Source organism: Ambystoma mexicanum, chromosome 14 (assembly GCF_040938575.1).
Source record: "Ambystoma mexicanum isolate Mex_15411 chromosome 14, UKY_AmexF1_1, whole genome shotgun sequence".
Lineage (NCBI taxonomy): Eukaryota > Metazoa > Chordata > Amphibia > Caudata > Ambystomatidae > Ambystoma > Ambystoma mexicanum.
The window spans coordinates 523,287,455-523,303,799 of NC_090940.1; the positions used below are offsets into that span (position 1 = coordinate 523,287,455).

The 16,345-nt window shown below is 50.2% G+C and overlaps 1 long non-coding RNA gene across 1 annotated transcript in view; it reads right to left on the minus strand.

Annotated features, from left to right (window-relative positions):
• Nucleotides 1-742: 742 nt before the first annotated feature.
• Nucleotides 743-16,345, minus strand: part of LOC138526924 (uncharacterized) — a 617,101-nt gene continuing 601,498 nt past the window's right edge. The window contains exon 3 of the long non-coding RNA XR_011283777.1: nt 743-859. This is a non-coding gene — a long non-coding RNA (uncharacterized lncRNA). The remainder of the gene's footprint in view (nt 860-16,345) is intronic.

Sequence of the window (16,345 nt, forward strand, 5' to 3'; positions counted from 1 at the left end):
GCACATTCTCAATGTGACTGGGCCTAGTAAGATCATTGTTTTGTCCTCCTTCTTCCCCACCCTTGCCTCGTCGCGCTCTGAAACACTTGTGTATGAGCAAAATACAAATAAAGTATCATATATCATACATCTGTGCTGCATACTTGGCATCTGATGGATTAATAAGTACTAGTGTTCGCCCTCTACACCCAAGCAGTCAGCTTGGCAGAGGTACCTTCAGGGGTAGATCAAGAAATAGCTGAAGATATCTGTAAAACGTGAGAGCAGTGTTGTATTGTAGCTTCTCGATAATGCACAGTTTCTGCTATATACAAAAAATGTGGACCTGAATGGTGCTTCTAAGTCACCATATGATGTATACTTGACCACTGCTGGTGAGAAGGCCTCGGATTGTTTAGATGCTTGCTGGATCCGTATTTGACCCATTACATTGTTGCATCGTGTTTTGGTTAGAATAAGTAGGTAGGGCAATGAGTTGGTGGTTGCTAGTACTGTGAATATTCATTGTCTATAATCTGGTGTCTACCAGTATGCAATGTAATAGTTGCAATATCTTTGATAGCTACCTCTACAGACACTTAATTGAAAACCAATCAAATCCTTAAAACAATGTAATGTGATAGCTCAAAGTCTGGTTTCTATAACATGACTCACATCATAGCAAAAGGACTGTGAAGAACAAGTGTAGGACTCATTGCTATGCAAATTACCAGTAAGTAATGAAAGCATTACTAGTTACTTACCTCTAAGTCTAAGCGTTCGAAAATTCACGTGACTATGTTGAGTTGGATATCACATCATGAACTGTCTCAGCTCACATAATCACATTTAATTTACCTTAGTTGTTAGAAAGGTATTCCTATAAGACATAAAAAATACATTTCAGCTGTGTTTCACTAGCATTAAGGGGTTTCATCTTAAAAATACATCATTACTGTGTTTTCTAGTTACTTTTTTATAAAACAATAAACCCTATCTGTCCGAAGGGGAACAAAACATTTATTTATAAATTGTACAATCACAGCTCTGGCAGAGTGGGTTATCCGAGGTGAAACGCATGCGCTATGATACCCTTCAGTTCTAAGCTTAAAACAAATTATTTTTCTTAAGTCGACGATGACAGTGATTTCTGCCCGAGTAATGATAGCAAAGCGCGCTATTGCTAATTTATTCTGTATTGCCACAGTGCTCTATTAATATAAAGCTAAATCACAGAATATGTCATTTTTTATATAGACACTTTTACAGTTGAATGTTTAGGTTTACGTTAGTGAATATATCTACTTCTGACATAAACATATTGGTCTAGATTTCCAAACCTTGATTTTGACGTTAGTAAACAGATGTGCTAGCGCATTTCATCGTTTGTACCAAAAAATAGAAGCAGTCCAATTCACAAAGGGCAACAGAATGATCGATTCTTAAATGTGCTCATTCAGATCCCCTTTTTCACCCGTTTGCGCATTTGTTTCCAATAGGCGCAGGGGGAGGCGCAAATCATAACAGGGTGATTTTAAACAGGAATGGAAATGCTTTCTATTTTTCAAGCATTTCCTAGAGAAGTGCCCTTTGGGGGCACGTCTTTGTGAAATGCCCTTCAGCATCCATGTGGGATAGAAGTATCTCCCAATACCAATGTATGCAAACTTGAGCTATTATCCAGCTCCTCCTTATATGCACAGAACACTATTGAGAATAGAGTGACCTGTGCATTTCTAAGAGTAGCAGAAATGAAACAAGCAGATTCTATGTGCTCCTTTTATTTGCACTCCTTTGTGAGAATCTGCCCCATAGTGAGGTAACTGTTCATTAGAAAATGTAGCTCTTTCTTACAAGGATGTTTCTTACACAGAACTGCAAGTTCCAGGGGTCATTAGAACCCTGGTGGTCTTTAGTGCTGAAATATCCCTGATGGCAATTAGCACTACTGGCAGTGCCAATTTGAGATTCGGATCGTGTTACATGATTACCATCATAGTAGTGTTAACAGTAAACTAATCACAATGGTAAACAATAAATACAATACCGGAGATAACTAGAAAAATTGGTTACCAGAGGACATATGGAAAAAATACAGTTACTACCAGTGCCCTTTATAGAATTGAACTCACCACTGCTACAATGACTGAGCCTGCCACGCTAGCCATTTTTAGTTTGGGCTATTTTTTGTATATTTCTTTATTTTTATTTGGTTTATACCAAACCTTTCATAAAATTCATCATAACATACATCACAATAATTCATCCAGAGAAGGGTTAGAAAAAGAACACAAATTCAGTTTGCGTCTCAAAACACAAATTCAATTCACATCTAACCTACGCACGTCCTAACTTTCTCCAACTTCCATATTTTATGCTTTGATAGTTTTTAACCCAATCAGACTTGAAATTCATTAAACATCATCCTATTTCAATTTCAAAGATGCTACCACAAATTTCAGTACGGCCAAAATCATGGGAATTGTTTCTCCAGTTATGAACATGTACCACTAGTTCTCCAAGGATAGTGATTTCAAACTTTGCATGACATCTTTCATATACATAATTCTCAAGCTTGATAATCCTGAACATTCCAATATCAAGGGGGTAATTCATAGAATTCAGCGCACAAGTGGTGCACGCCGCTGGCGCACAGTGTGCGCGTGCGAATCCCTGAGCCAGCTGCGTGCGCAAGAATCCATTTCCACGCACAGCGTATTCATGGATTCCAGCCACCAAAACCAGCCGTGGCGCACAGTGGCGCAGCGACCCTGCAGCAGCGCCAGTTACGCCCCCAAGAACGCCTCTCGCGCAGGGAAAAGCCATCAATATACCCAATCCAGCGCAAAGGGCTGCGCTAACCCTGTACCAGCACAGCAAGCGGGCTACGTGTATCACTGGGGTGCGCGGGAAGTACCTCACGCGATTGGCCCCGTGCGAGCAGGGTACGCGTATCTCAGGGGTGCGCGGGAAGTTCCACACGCGATTCCATCAGGGTACGTGTATTTCAGGGGTGGCGGGAATTTCCACACGCGATTGGGCCCGTGCGAGCAGGGTACGCATATCTCAGGGGTGCGCGGGAAGTTCCACACGCGATTCCATCAGGGTACGTGTATTTCGGGGTGCGCGTGAAGTTCCACACGCGATTCCATCAGGGTACGTGTATTTCGGGGTGCGTGTGAAGTTCCACACGCGATATCAGCAGGGTACGTGTATTCCAGGGTGCAGGGGAAGTTACACACGCGATTCCAGCAGGGTACGTGTATTTCAGGGGTGCGCGGGAATTTCCACACGCGATTGGGCACGTGCAAGCAGGTTACGCGTATCTCAGGGGTGCGCGGGAAGTTCCACACGCGATTCCTTCAGGGTACGTGTATTTCGGGGTGCGCGTGAAGTTCCACACGCGATTCCATCAGGGTACGTGTATTTCGGGGTGCGCGTGAAGTTCCACACACGATATCAGCAGGGTACGTGTATTCCAGGGTGCAGGGGAAGTTACACACGCGATTCCAGCAGGGTACGTGTATTTCAGGGGTGCGCGGGAATTTCCACACGCGATTGGGCCCGTGCGAGCAGGGTACGCGTATCTCAGGGGTGCGCGGGAAGTTCCACACGCGATTCCTTTAGGGTACGTGTATTTCGGGGTGCGCGTGAAGTTCCACACGCGATTCCATCAGGGTACGTGTATTTCGGGGTGCGCGTGAAGTTCCACACGCGATATCAGCAGGGTACGTGTATTCCAGGGGTGCGCGGGAAGTACCACACGCGATTCCATCAGGGTACGTGTATTTCAGGGTGCAGGGGAAGTTCCACACGCGATTTCAGCAGGGTACGTGTATTTCAGGGGTGCGCGTGAAGTTATGCACGCAATTTCAGCAGGGTACGTGTATTTCAGGGGTGCACGGGAAGTTCCACACGCGATTCCATCAGGGTACGTGTATTTCAGGGTGCATGGGAAGTTCCAGACGCGATTTCAGCAGGGTACGTGTATTTCAGGGGTGCGCGTGAAATTCCACACGCAATTCCATCAGGGTACGTGTATTTCAGGGTGCAGGGGAAGTTCCAGACGCGATTTCAGCAGGGTACGTGTATTTCAGGGGTGCGCGGGAAGTTCCACACGCGATATCAGCAGGGTACGTGTATTTCAGGGTGCAGGGGAAGTTACACACGCGAAATCAGCAGGGTACGTGTATTCCAGTGGTGCGCGGGAAGTTCCACATGCGATTCCATCAGGGTACGTGTATTTCAGGGTGCAGGGGAAGTTCCAGACGCGATTTCAGCAGGGTACGTGTATTTCAGGGGTGCGCGGGAAGTTCCACATGCGATTCCATCAGGGTACGTGTATTTCAGGGTGCATGGGAAGTTCCAGACGCGATTTCAGCAGGGTACGTGTATTTCAGGGGTGCGCGTGAAGTTCCACATGCGATTCCATCAGGGTACGTGTATTTCAGGGTGCAGGGGAAGTTCCAGACGCGATTTCAGCAGGGTACGTGTATTTCAGGGGTGCGCCGGAAGTTCCACACGCGATATCAGCAGGGTACGTGTATTTCAGGGTGCAGGGGAAGTTACACACGCGAAATCAGCAGGGTATGTGTATTCCAGGGGTGCGCAGGAAGTTCCACACCCGATTCCATCAGGGTACGTGTATTTCAGGGTGCAGGGGAAGTTCCAGACGCGATTTCAGCAGGGTACGTGTATTTAAGGGGTGCGCGGGAAGTTCCACACGCGATTCCATCAGGGTACGTGTATTTCAGGGTGCATGGGAAGTTCCAGACGCGATTTCAGCAGGGTACGTGTATTTCAGGGGTGCGCATGAAGTTCCACACGCGATTCCATCAGGGTACGTGTATTTCAGGGTGCAGGGGAAGTTCCAGACGCGATTTCAGCAGGGTACGTGTATTTCAGGGGTGCGCAGGAAGTTCCACACGCGATATCAGCAGGGTACGTGTATTTCAGGGTGCAGGGGAAGTTACACACGTGAAATCAGCAGGGTATGTGTATTCCAGGGGTGCGCGGGAAGTTCCACACGCGATTCCATCAGGGTACGTGTATTTCGGGGTGCGGGGGAAGTTCGACACGTGATTCCATTAGGGTACGTGTATTACAGGGGTGCGCGGGGAGCACCACACGTGAATTGCACATGTGGGCCCTCCCAGGTGTTCCCTCTACACCCTTCACGGCACCTGCAGGTGGCTCACACCACAGGGGCCTACCCTGCACATGTCCTGCAGGCACCCCATCCACCATGGCCATGCCCCCCAGCCAACCCACATGTCAACTTGCACTACTGCCCACCAACGCATGTCCCCCTGCACCCCCAGCCACCAGGGGCACCAACCACCAGGCCCCCACCCATGTCTACCACCACCCCCACCCCCCCAGTCACCAGGGGCAGCCTCCACCAGGCCCCCACCCATGTCTCCCACCACCCCCACCCCCCCAGTCACCAGGGGCACCCTCCACCAGGCCCCCACCCATGTCTCCCACCACCCCCACCCCCCAGCCACCAGGGGCAGCCTCCACCAGGCCCCCACACATGTCTCCCACCACCCCCACCCCCCAGCAGTGCAGGGGCAGCCTCCACCAGGCCCCCACCCATGTCTCCCACCACCCCCACCCCCCCGTCACCAGGGGCAGCCTCCACCAGGCCCCCACCCATGTCCAACTCATGTTCCCCACCACCCCCACCCCCCAGCACTGTGGGGCACCTGCCAGCAGGCCCCCACCCATGTCCAACTCATGTTCCCCACCGCCCCCACCCCCCAGCACTGTGGGGCACCTGCCAGCAGGCCCCACTCATGTCACCTATCACCCCCACCCCCCAGCCACCATGGGCAGCCTCCACCAGGTCCTCACAATCCCCAATCATGTGCGTTATGGTCAGCCTCCACAGCTAAAAAGCCCTACCAAGTAACCCATTCACCCACATGGAAATGGAAATTACATGTTACACCCCCAATGTTCATAAAGCAAATGAACCCATGTCCGTCACACACAATGGTTGCAATTGAATGGGAAAACACCCAACATGACATGCATGAAACCAATGAGATGATACCACACAGTGAAGTATGAAAACAAAATTGTATTAAAAAAAAAGAATGCAAAAGAAATGAAACAAACTACAATGGCAATGAAAAAAAGATAAGCTGCATGTCCGTTTAAAAAAATAAAAACACAAAATCCTAATCCAAAAAAATGTTGTCCAAAGTCAAATGAAAAATAAAATCAATCCAATGAAGAACTATGTACAAAACATCCAAGGGTCCATGAGCCCAACTGAACAAAGGAAACCTACAAAAAACCCTAACTAAAATGCAACTATATACAAAAAGTGGAGCAGTGTCCGTCGACTCCAAATCATAAGAACAAACAAAGGAAACCTAAAACTAAAGAACTATATACAAAGGCGGCGGACAAGTCCAGCGGCTCACTCTGTGGGGTTCCGGGCCAGGGCATCATCGAACTCCTGTTCGATGTCCCGGAGGCGGTCCTGTTCCATGGCCCCGAGGGTCCGCAGGGACGACGCCGTGTCCTCCTCCAACCCCCTGCGGATTGCCTCGAGGCACTCGGCCCGCCTCAGGGCCCTCCGCATGGAGTTCTCCACCCTGACCATTGTGAGCCGCGCCTCTTCCGCCCGCCGCCGCTCCGCATCTATGGCGTGGCCCAACCGCTGCCACACGGAAGACACTCTCTGTCCTGGGTCCTCCTGCCCTCCGGCCGATGCCTGCCCCTCCGATGTCGAAGGCCCCGAGCCTTCATGGCTCCCACCATGTTGCTGCTGCTGCTCTGCCTCTGCCCGTGCACTGCCTCCTGCTGCCTGCACATCCTCCGCCAGCTGGGGTGCAGTCGTAGATGTGGCCACCCCTGCTGGACGTCCGACTCCCGACTGTGGCAGGGATGCCTCCTCCACCAGCCTGGCCGCACCGTCAGAGGCAGCTCCACATGGCACCCAGGTGACTGATGGGTGGGAAGATGGCACAGAGGACGACTGGCGCGTAGGGGGTCCAGTTGAGGAGGGGGTCGGAGCAAGCCCCATCAGACGGAGGAATCCGGCCTGGGTGACCTGTCCCAGCAGGCTGACATGGTCAACGAGCCATTCCAGATGACGTGCAGTCTCTCCATGAAAAGACTGCAGGTCACCTCGCATGGCCCGTTGACGCAACGCCACACCAGCCAGGACAGGCTCAACCCGGACCTGGATAGCCACGTCCGCAGGCAGAGGAAGGCCAGTTGACGTCAGCTCATCCCCTGCCTGAAAACGGGTCTGGACGTAGGCATCCCTGCTGGTGCAAGATGATGCAGGGACAGGATCGGGGACAGGATTGCACACAGGCACCTCCGCGGCAGCCTGTGCTGCCTCCTGTCCCTGGTCCTGCACTGCACCACTAGCACCAGTGGGATCCCCACCTCCAGACCCCGTCTCTGGTGCTTGCACGGCCTCCTCCTCCACCAAACCCCCGACCAACCTGGATGACTCCGTGCCATCTTCCCCTGTTGGGCCCTGTGGGGTCCCAGCTGCCCCTTCTGCTGCCGAGGAGTCCAACTCCAACCTCCGCCTCTTGGACCTCCCCCCGGCAGCTGCGGCCTGGGACGCGGCACCGGACTCCTCACTCCCCGACGAGATGACAACACGGGAGGGGAGCCGGGCCTTGCGTCTCCGGCTGGCGGTGGGATCCCCGCCGCTGTGCTCCACAGCACCTTCTCCGCCCTCTTCTACAGTTGACGCTGCAGGCAGGGAGAAACAAAACACAGGCATCAGGGCACTGTACAATGGACACATACACACATGACAGTTGCACATGAGTGGCATTGGCAAACCTCAGACATGTCATCACAATCCCAAACACACATGTCATTACAACTCGCACACATGAGCTATACCACAGCCATATCGCAACTGCCACCACCATCCATACACATACAACAGCATGAGCAGCCAAAGGTGAGCCAGACATCACATGCAACACAGGAAGTGCACCACACATGTACACACACCACCACACTTGCATGCATGTGTACACCTCTGCCAAGTGTCGCACTGTTCAGACGGGCATCCATGTCACATCTGCCAATCAGGCTTCCACATCCCGCTGTCACATGCATCCATGTTGCATCACTGTTGCACCCTTGTCAAATACACACGCATGCACATGTACACAGTGCTGATACATGCAGCCGAAAACAACATACATGCGTGACATCACGGACATGTCTACTTGCATACACATTCATCCAAACATGTGTGCCCACACAACTGCATTTGGCATGCAAGCCTACACACAGAAGCACCATCCATGTCTCACACATCACAGCCCTCGCATGTGTCAGCCCCACGGCCCTGTACACCCCCACCCATACTCGACCCCATACAAACAGATGTGCAACCTGCACACTACCGAAGAATCACCACACGCACTGCTCACAATCAGGATGCATGTACACTCACCGCTCGACTCCAGACGGGTCTGCTTCTCTAGGACCTGGACGTGGACCGCTGGGGATATGCGTTCCAGGACCCTCATCTGTTCTTCCGACAGGTGGCCCCGGCGCCCCTTGGCATCCGCTTTCTTCAAGAGGCGCCGGGCCTTGTTCAGGGTCCTGGACCTGAAGTCCTCCCAGCGCTTCCTGACATGTTGTAAGTCGCGGACTGCCACCCCCTCCGCGATTATGGCAGTCACGATGTCAGTCCAGATCCGAGTCCGTCCTTCCTTGTCGGCGCGGGAACTTCCGAAGAGGGCATCATACTGCCCCAGGACTTACTCCATCAGGACACCAACTTCGGTGGCACTGAAGCTGGTGCCCCTCTGCCTCTCTGGCCGGGGGTTGTCAGTGGTCACAGATGGTGTTTGCCCCGACATGACAACCCCAGAGGCAGGAGTGGGTGGGCAACTGGGTCCTGGGGTTGGGCTGTGGAGCGATGGAATCCCAGTCGGGAGTCTTCGGTTCCAGCAGGGGTGGTCACAGCAACAGCACCCCTGGCTGATGTGCAGGCAGCAAATGGCAGTGCACGTGGGCAGCAGGCAGCAGCAGATGGCAGGTGGGAGTGTGCTCGGGGCTCTGGGGGGCAGTAGTTCGGCCTTCTGGGCAGGAGCGTGGTCTTCCGTGTGCATACGCGTGGCCAGCTTGATACGGAGTGATTTGGCACGTGAAAAATCTGCACGTCAGCGTTTAATTTGAGGAAAGGCCCTTAGCGCGTAAGCGCGTCTGCACGCATACGCATTTTCATTGGACAGAAGGCCCCTCAAGCGCAAGCGCCCCTGTGACGTGACGCGTACAGACATGCATGCGCATTTCAGCGCGCGTGAAAAACTGCACGTCCGCGTGTAATACGAGGAAAGGGCCCATGCGCGTAAGCGCGTGTGGAAACTGCACGTCCGCGTGTAATACGTGGAAAGGGCCCATGCGCGTAAGCGCGTTAGGAAACTGCACGTCCGCGTGTAATACGAGGAAAGGGCCATGCACGTATGCACGGCAGCACGCATATGCGATTTCATTGGACCAAAGGCCCTTAGCGCATGAGCGCGTCTGTGACGTGACGCGCGCAGGTGTTTCCCTCATTGCACGTGATGACAGAACACACGTGGATTTCCACCAATCGCGTGTGAAAGTTCCCAGCACCCCGGAACACACGTACCCAGGCTTATCGCGTGTGGAACTTCCCGCGCACCCCTGGAATACACGTACCCTGCTGATATCGCGTGTGGAACTTCACGCGCACCCCGAAATACACGTACCCTGATGGAATCGCGTGTGTAACTTCCCCCGCACCCTGAAATACACGTACCCTGCTGATATCGCGTGTGGAACTTCACGCGCACCCCTGTAATACACGTGCCCTGATGGAATCACGTGTCGAACTTCCCCCGCACCCTGAAATACACGTACCCTGCTGATATCGCGTGTGGAACTTCACGCGCACCCCTGTAATACACGTGCCCTGATGGAATCACGTGTCGAACTTCCCCCGCACCCCGAAATACACGTACCCTGATGGAATCGCGTGTGTAACTTCCCCCGCACCCCGAAATACACGTACCCTGCTGATATTGCGCGTGATACTTCACGCGCACCCCTGAAATACACGTACCCTGCAGAAATCGCGTGTGTGACTTCCCCTGCACCCTGAAATACACGTACCCTGCTGATATCGTGTGTGGAACTTCATGCGCACCCCGAAATACACGTACCCTGATGGAATCGCGTGTGGAACTTCACGCGCACCCCGAAATACACGTACCCTGATGGAATTGCGTGTGGAACTTCCCGCGCACCCCTGAGATATGCGTACCCTGCTCGCACGGGCCCAATCGCGTGTGGAAATTCCTGCGCACCCCTGAAATACACGTACCCTGCTGGAATCGCGTGTGTAACTTCCCCTGCACCCTGAAATACACGCACCCTGCTGATATCGCATGTGGAACTTCACGCGCACCCCGAAATACACGTACCCTGATGGAATCGCGTGTGGAACTTCACGCGCACCCCGAAATACACGTACCCTGATGGAATCGCGTGTGGAACTTCCCGCGCACCCCTGAGATACGCGTACCCTGCTCGCACAGGCACTATTGCTGTATGTTGCCACTTTTGTAATGCGCACGGACGCTACCGCCTGCCTTCGTGTGGCGGACGTGTTTGGGCTTGTGCGTGTCTTTCGCTCTGCGTGGCTTTGCCCTATTCGATTCCATGAATATGTGTGGTTCGGGTGCGTGTGGGCGTTCCGTCTGCTTCCCTGCAGTACATCCCCAGTTACGCCCTTATTTTCGCGCGTTGTTCCACATTCCGCACGTTACGCCCCATGTCCCGCCCACTTTCTGGTGTATGCGCCGAGGTTGTGCGCTTTCACTGTGTGCGTCGCGCACGCCTTTCGGGATGTTGCAGTGACTTGTGCGCCATGCACGGGTTTGGCGCACATCCCGGGGTGTACACGCGCAGGGACTTCCATGTATCGCACGCGTGCGCGTGCGCCTGTTTTTTTCTGCTTGCGCCTGCTTGCGCGTAGATTTTCGGCGCACGTTTGTTCCATGAATCGGCCCCCAAATGTTTAACAGTGTCAATAATTTCAGTCTCACAGCAAAATCTACAGAACCTATCCTTTTTCTCTATTTGTCTTCCAGTGGCCAAGACTTCTTGTATAGCTAATACAGCCTTAGCCACATGAACATATCCCGATAGTAAGGTGAAGGGAATTTATTATGCATACATATGCAGGGAGTTGATTAATAGGCCTCTGTTCTCACATCATACTAAAGGAGAGTTTGCATGTCAACCTTTGCTCCTGTGTTCTGATCCAGTCCTGCTCCTGGATCCTCTTTTTAACCTTATCGGGGGTTTCTAATAGGGTAGGCTTAGTTTGGTCAAGAGATTCTAATACTGCCTCACAGTTGTTTTTCCATGAATCTAATAGCTCTTTTCTTCCTTCATTCTACAAGATCTTAAATGGGAGGGGGCCTTCCACTTTGACACTTTTCCTAAAAAGCGCCAGGGATCTCATCCAATAATCAAGTTGACAGATTGTAGCCCCAGTTCATATCGGATGGCTACCGTTGGAAGGGATTTCAGTAGATGTAATACCTGCTTCCAGGATTGGCCTTCTAAAACCTCGTAGAAGTGCACAGGTAAGTTAATCGCAGTCCCTGCCACATATATCAGAATAGGGACCACCTTCTGTTTAAAGAAGGTGAGAGTGGGGATCAATGAACATTTCTCATATCTCCTCTGTATCATAAGAGCCTGGGTTGCCACATTTCATTCTTAGGGTTGTGTCATGCATTGCATTTTTACAGAGCTCAGATTGAGGGGAACCCCCAAATAGGACATTTCCTTGACACATTTTATGGGTTCTGAGGCCAGACCATGACCTTTGTCTTTTTGGTATTCATAACAAAGATCATAGTTTTTAAGATACTGAATTAACTGATTCAGACTTCTCTGTAGACCGATCATAGTCTGGTAAATAATGATAGCTCTCTGATGGTCATTAGAAGATCTGGGGGAAAGTCTCATGTTTTGAGTTTAGCCCAGAGCTTCTCCCTATTTATTTATGCTGTCAAATTCTTGTTTGAGATCTATGAACGCAAAGTACAGCTTACATTTACATGCTTATATGTGTCGCTTGTGACACTGTTAGGCAGAATCCTGTGCAGTGCCCTTAGGGACCACTACACACAATTAAGATTACAGGTGGAAATACAAGTTTTACCTTTGGTACACGCCTGTACTACTATGTTAAAGTGGTAGCAGTAGCGGAGCAGCCAGGCTTATCTCAAGAGTATATGAGCAGTAGCAGAGATTACACAAAGGGACCACAATTAATGTGACTCAAGCAAACACTGACTCAAGGTTTCAGGTAAAAAAATATAAGTACATTTATTTTTAAACCATCTGTTATAAACACAACACTTCTATTAATTTGAAACCACACGTAAAATACACTACAACCAACCAATTCACTTTGGTACACTCTAACTCAAGGTAAGTACCCTATGTTTTAACGGACCGGTGTTGTGAAACAAAAGACGTTACCGGGAATACACTTGCGATCACTTTTTGACAGTAATGACAGTTCGGTCTTACTAAAGAAACGCGTATCCGCGGGAAGAAATGTTACCTGGGCAAACAACACACTTAGCACCTGAGTTAACCAGAGAGAGTTGGGGGCAAAAATCATAGGCAATACTTTTGTCGTCAAGGCAGACAGAATCAGAGAACACTATTTGACGGAATTCAAGAGTCAATAGGCCAGAGCCAGTGTCAAGTGGAACCAGATTCCCGTTGTCGATGATCACACAGTCGGACAGTTCAAGATTCAAAGTTGCCAGGAATACTTAGATATTGTCAACAGAGGAAGCAAAAGTTATAAGAAGGAGGGAAAACAAGGGCAAGCCTTGGAGGCGAAGAAAAGGCATTCACCCTAATTCCTCAAGCAGAACACAGTACCCTATTCAATGAAGAGGCTGGTGCCACGGCAGTTGTTCCTGTTGGCTTCCTGCAGACCCACGGTTCGTGAAGCTTCGGTGCAAAGGAGGACGTCTGGAGGGGTCTACACCACACAGGGATGAAGCCGGCAGCAACGACGGTGAATAAAAGGTGCACTCCTTAAAAACAGGAGAGGCTCTTCAGGTGGCTATCCGGAGCACTACAGCAGCGTGCAGCGATTTCGACCAAGAAGAGGATCCTCTGGCTGTGGAAGATGAGCTGGTTATCCCCAATAGGCTCAATGGAAGAGGACTCCGGACTGGATCTTCTCTAGTCGTCGAAGGGTAGGGACTGCAGCAGGGATTCACCGGGACGGGGTAGTTGCAGCAGCCGTCTTCTTCTCCGCTTCTCTTCAGTTCCTTGTAGTTCCAGTGGCGACACTGACTACTAGCCCAAGAAACCTGCCTTTTATGCGAAAATGCCACATTCACACAGCCTGGCTGTCAATCACGAAGCAGGGGGGTTGTCCAGCCCGGACAACCACCTCAGCCAAACATGGCAAAGTGCGACTTGGGTTTCCTAGGATACCCTGTGCAGGGGGTGACTACACACCTCCCTCACATTCAGCCCACCTAGACACCCAGGTGCCTGGAGGAGGGCTTCTTGGCAGAAGCCCGTCAAAAAACAGTGAACAAAGGAGGCAAAACTGATTTGCCACGCAAAGTAAAAGACAAGAAGGAGTTTAACAAAATGAAATGGCGAATAAACCCGACTGGAGCCAAAAGAAAAAGTATTTGGTCAAGCGGGTTTAAGTTTGAGGCTAATATAATAGCCTAAAACAATACCACGTTTATATAATATAATCGCGGTAGAAAAGTTAGGGTAGATACCACTGCCACCAGCCAAGTCTAAATGTTAAAAGAGCGAAACAGTGCTCTAGGAGGTACAGATAAAAAGGGATACAGATTAACCTTTTCCAGTACTCCATGTAAGGTGGGGTGTACTGGATCTATGGTTAAATGACTAAGTAAAGTTAATGGCAACTTTACCCTTTTCTGGGGGACTGTAGATAGCCCCAGAAATGGAGTTGGTGGGAAGTCTAAAAGACAACCCTGTGTCACTGCACGGAAGATGCTGTGTACCACACAAAAGACGGGGACTACTGAAGTGGTGTACTCCAGAGTCCACAATCACAAAATCAGGTAAATGACACATGGCAAAACACGGGTAAGAGTGGGGGAAATGCTCACACTCTTACCAAGTGAAAAAAATAAACTCCAGAAATCCAGCAAAGCTGCTGGGGGACTCACTAGGTGAGGGAAATTAGCCATAAAATGAGAATTCTCCCTAACACTCACCCCCCCCCCCAGACTAATGGACAGGAGGATTTAATCCACTCCTGGATGGGTTACCTACCTCTAGTCGGTTAAAAACATCCTAGAGAGACCATCAGCATTTTGGTGGTGACTTCCTGCTCTGTGCTCAATGGGAAAATCAAATCGTAACTTTGTGTTTTCCCCTTTCATTTGCATCAAACATCTCAAGGGTGGGTGGTCAGTCTGAATGATGAAGGTAGATCCATACAAGTATGGTCTAAACCTCTTCAGTGACCACACAATAGCAAAGCATTCACGTTCTATTGTTGCCCACCTTGTCTCAGGATCCTTAAACTTCCTGCTGATGAAACAAATAGGGTGTTCCCTACCTTTCTCATCCAGTTGACTAAGGACTGCACCTATACCTACATTATAAGCATCAGTTTGTACAATGAAGGGTTGGTGATAGTCAGGAGCTCTTAGGACTGGAGCTTGACAAATGGCTTTCTTCAGACCTTCAAAGGCTTGATTGCACTCCTCATTCCACCTGACCTTTTTAGGAAATTTGGGAGAGGAGAGGAGATGACATTCAAGGGAGAAGCTATGGTTCCATAGTTCTCTATGAAGTTCCTGTAATACCCAGTGAGACCTAGGAAGGCTCTCACTTGGGTTTGAGTAGTAGGGGTGGCCCAGTTTTGTACAGCTTGTACTTTGCTAGGCAATGGCCTTATTTCACCACCTCCTACCTCATGACGAGGTAGACCACTGTACTCTGATCAATTTGACATTTACTTGCCTTTATGGTCAGATGGGCCTGTTCCAGAGCCTGCAATACATATCCTAGGTGTTCAATATGTTCTTTCCATGTAGCGCTGAACACTGCAATGTCATCCAAGTATGCCATGCAGAAGTCCTCCATCCCATTCAGAACTTGATTGACCATCCTCTGAAATGTAGCAGGTGCATTCTTTAGTCCAAAAGTCATTACCTTGAATTGGTAGAGGCCAGCTGGGGTGGAGAATGCAGTTTTCTCCTTGGCATGGTCTGTCAGGGCTATTTGCCAATAGCCTGACGTTAGGTCAAATGTGCTGAGGTACTTGGTTGCACCAAGTTTGTCCACCAGCTCATCTGTCCTAGGCAGAGGATGGGCATCAGTCTCTGTGACTGCATTTAGAGCTCTATAGTCCATGCAGAATCTCAACTCTTTGGATCCTGCCTTTGGTACAAGCACAACTTGGCTAGACCATGGGCTAGTAGAGGGATCTATAACCCCGAGATCAAGCATCTTGTTGACCTCATTCCTTATATAGGTTCTTACATTGTCAGACATTCTGTACCCCCTGCTTTTGACAGGCAAACAGTCACCAGTGAGTATATCATGCTGGCCCCAAGGGGTCAAGCCTGGTGAAAGTGAGAACAGGGAGGAAAACTGATTCAACAGTAACTTGCATTCATCCTGCTGGTCAGTTGTGAGACTGGAAGAGAGATTAGCTCCTTCCACTTGCTCATCTAAAGGTAAGTCTCTGAGGAGGTCAGGCAGAGGTTCACTGCCCTCCTCCTCCTGAGCTGAAGCAGAGCTCCTATGTCAGGTCTAGAGACATAACCCTTTAAAAGGTTGGTGTGAAAGACTCTGGGAACCTCCTTAGGATTGCCTAAATCCACCAGATAGTTTACCTCTTCAAGTTTACCCACAACTTTGAAGGGTCCTATCCATTTGTCATGCAAGGCCCTCTGCCTTGTGGGGACCATAACAAGAACAAGCTGGTCTTGAGTAAACTCAACCATGTTAGCCTTCTGGTCATGCCAATATTTGACCAGAGCGTGAACAGCCCTCAAGTTATCACTTGCCTCTGCCATCATGTGTGACATTCTCCTCTGGAGACCTATCACATAGTCAGTCACTCTGACTGGCTTGGGGGAAGGAGCACTCTCCAACCCCTCCTTAATCAGGGCCAATGGACCTCTGACTGGATGGTCATAGAGAAGTTCGAAGGGACTGAACCCTACTCCCTCCTGAGGGACTTCTCTATAGGCACAGAGAAGGCATGGCAGTAGAAGGTCCCACTTTCTTCTAACGGGTTCTTCTAAAGCACCTATCATGCTCTTCATAGTTCTGTTAAACCTCTCCA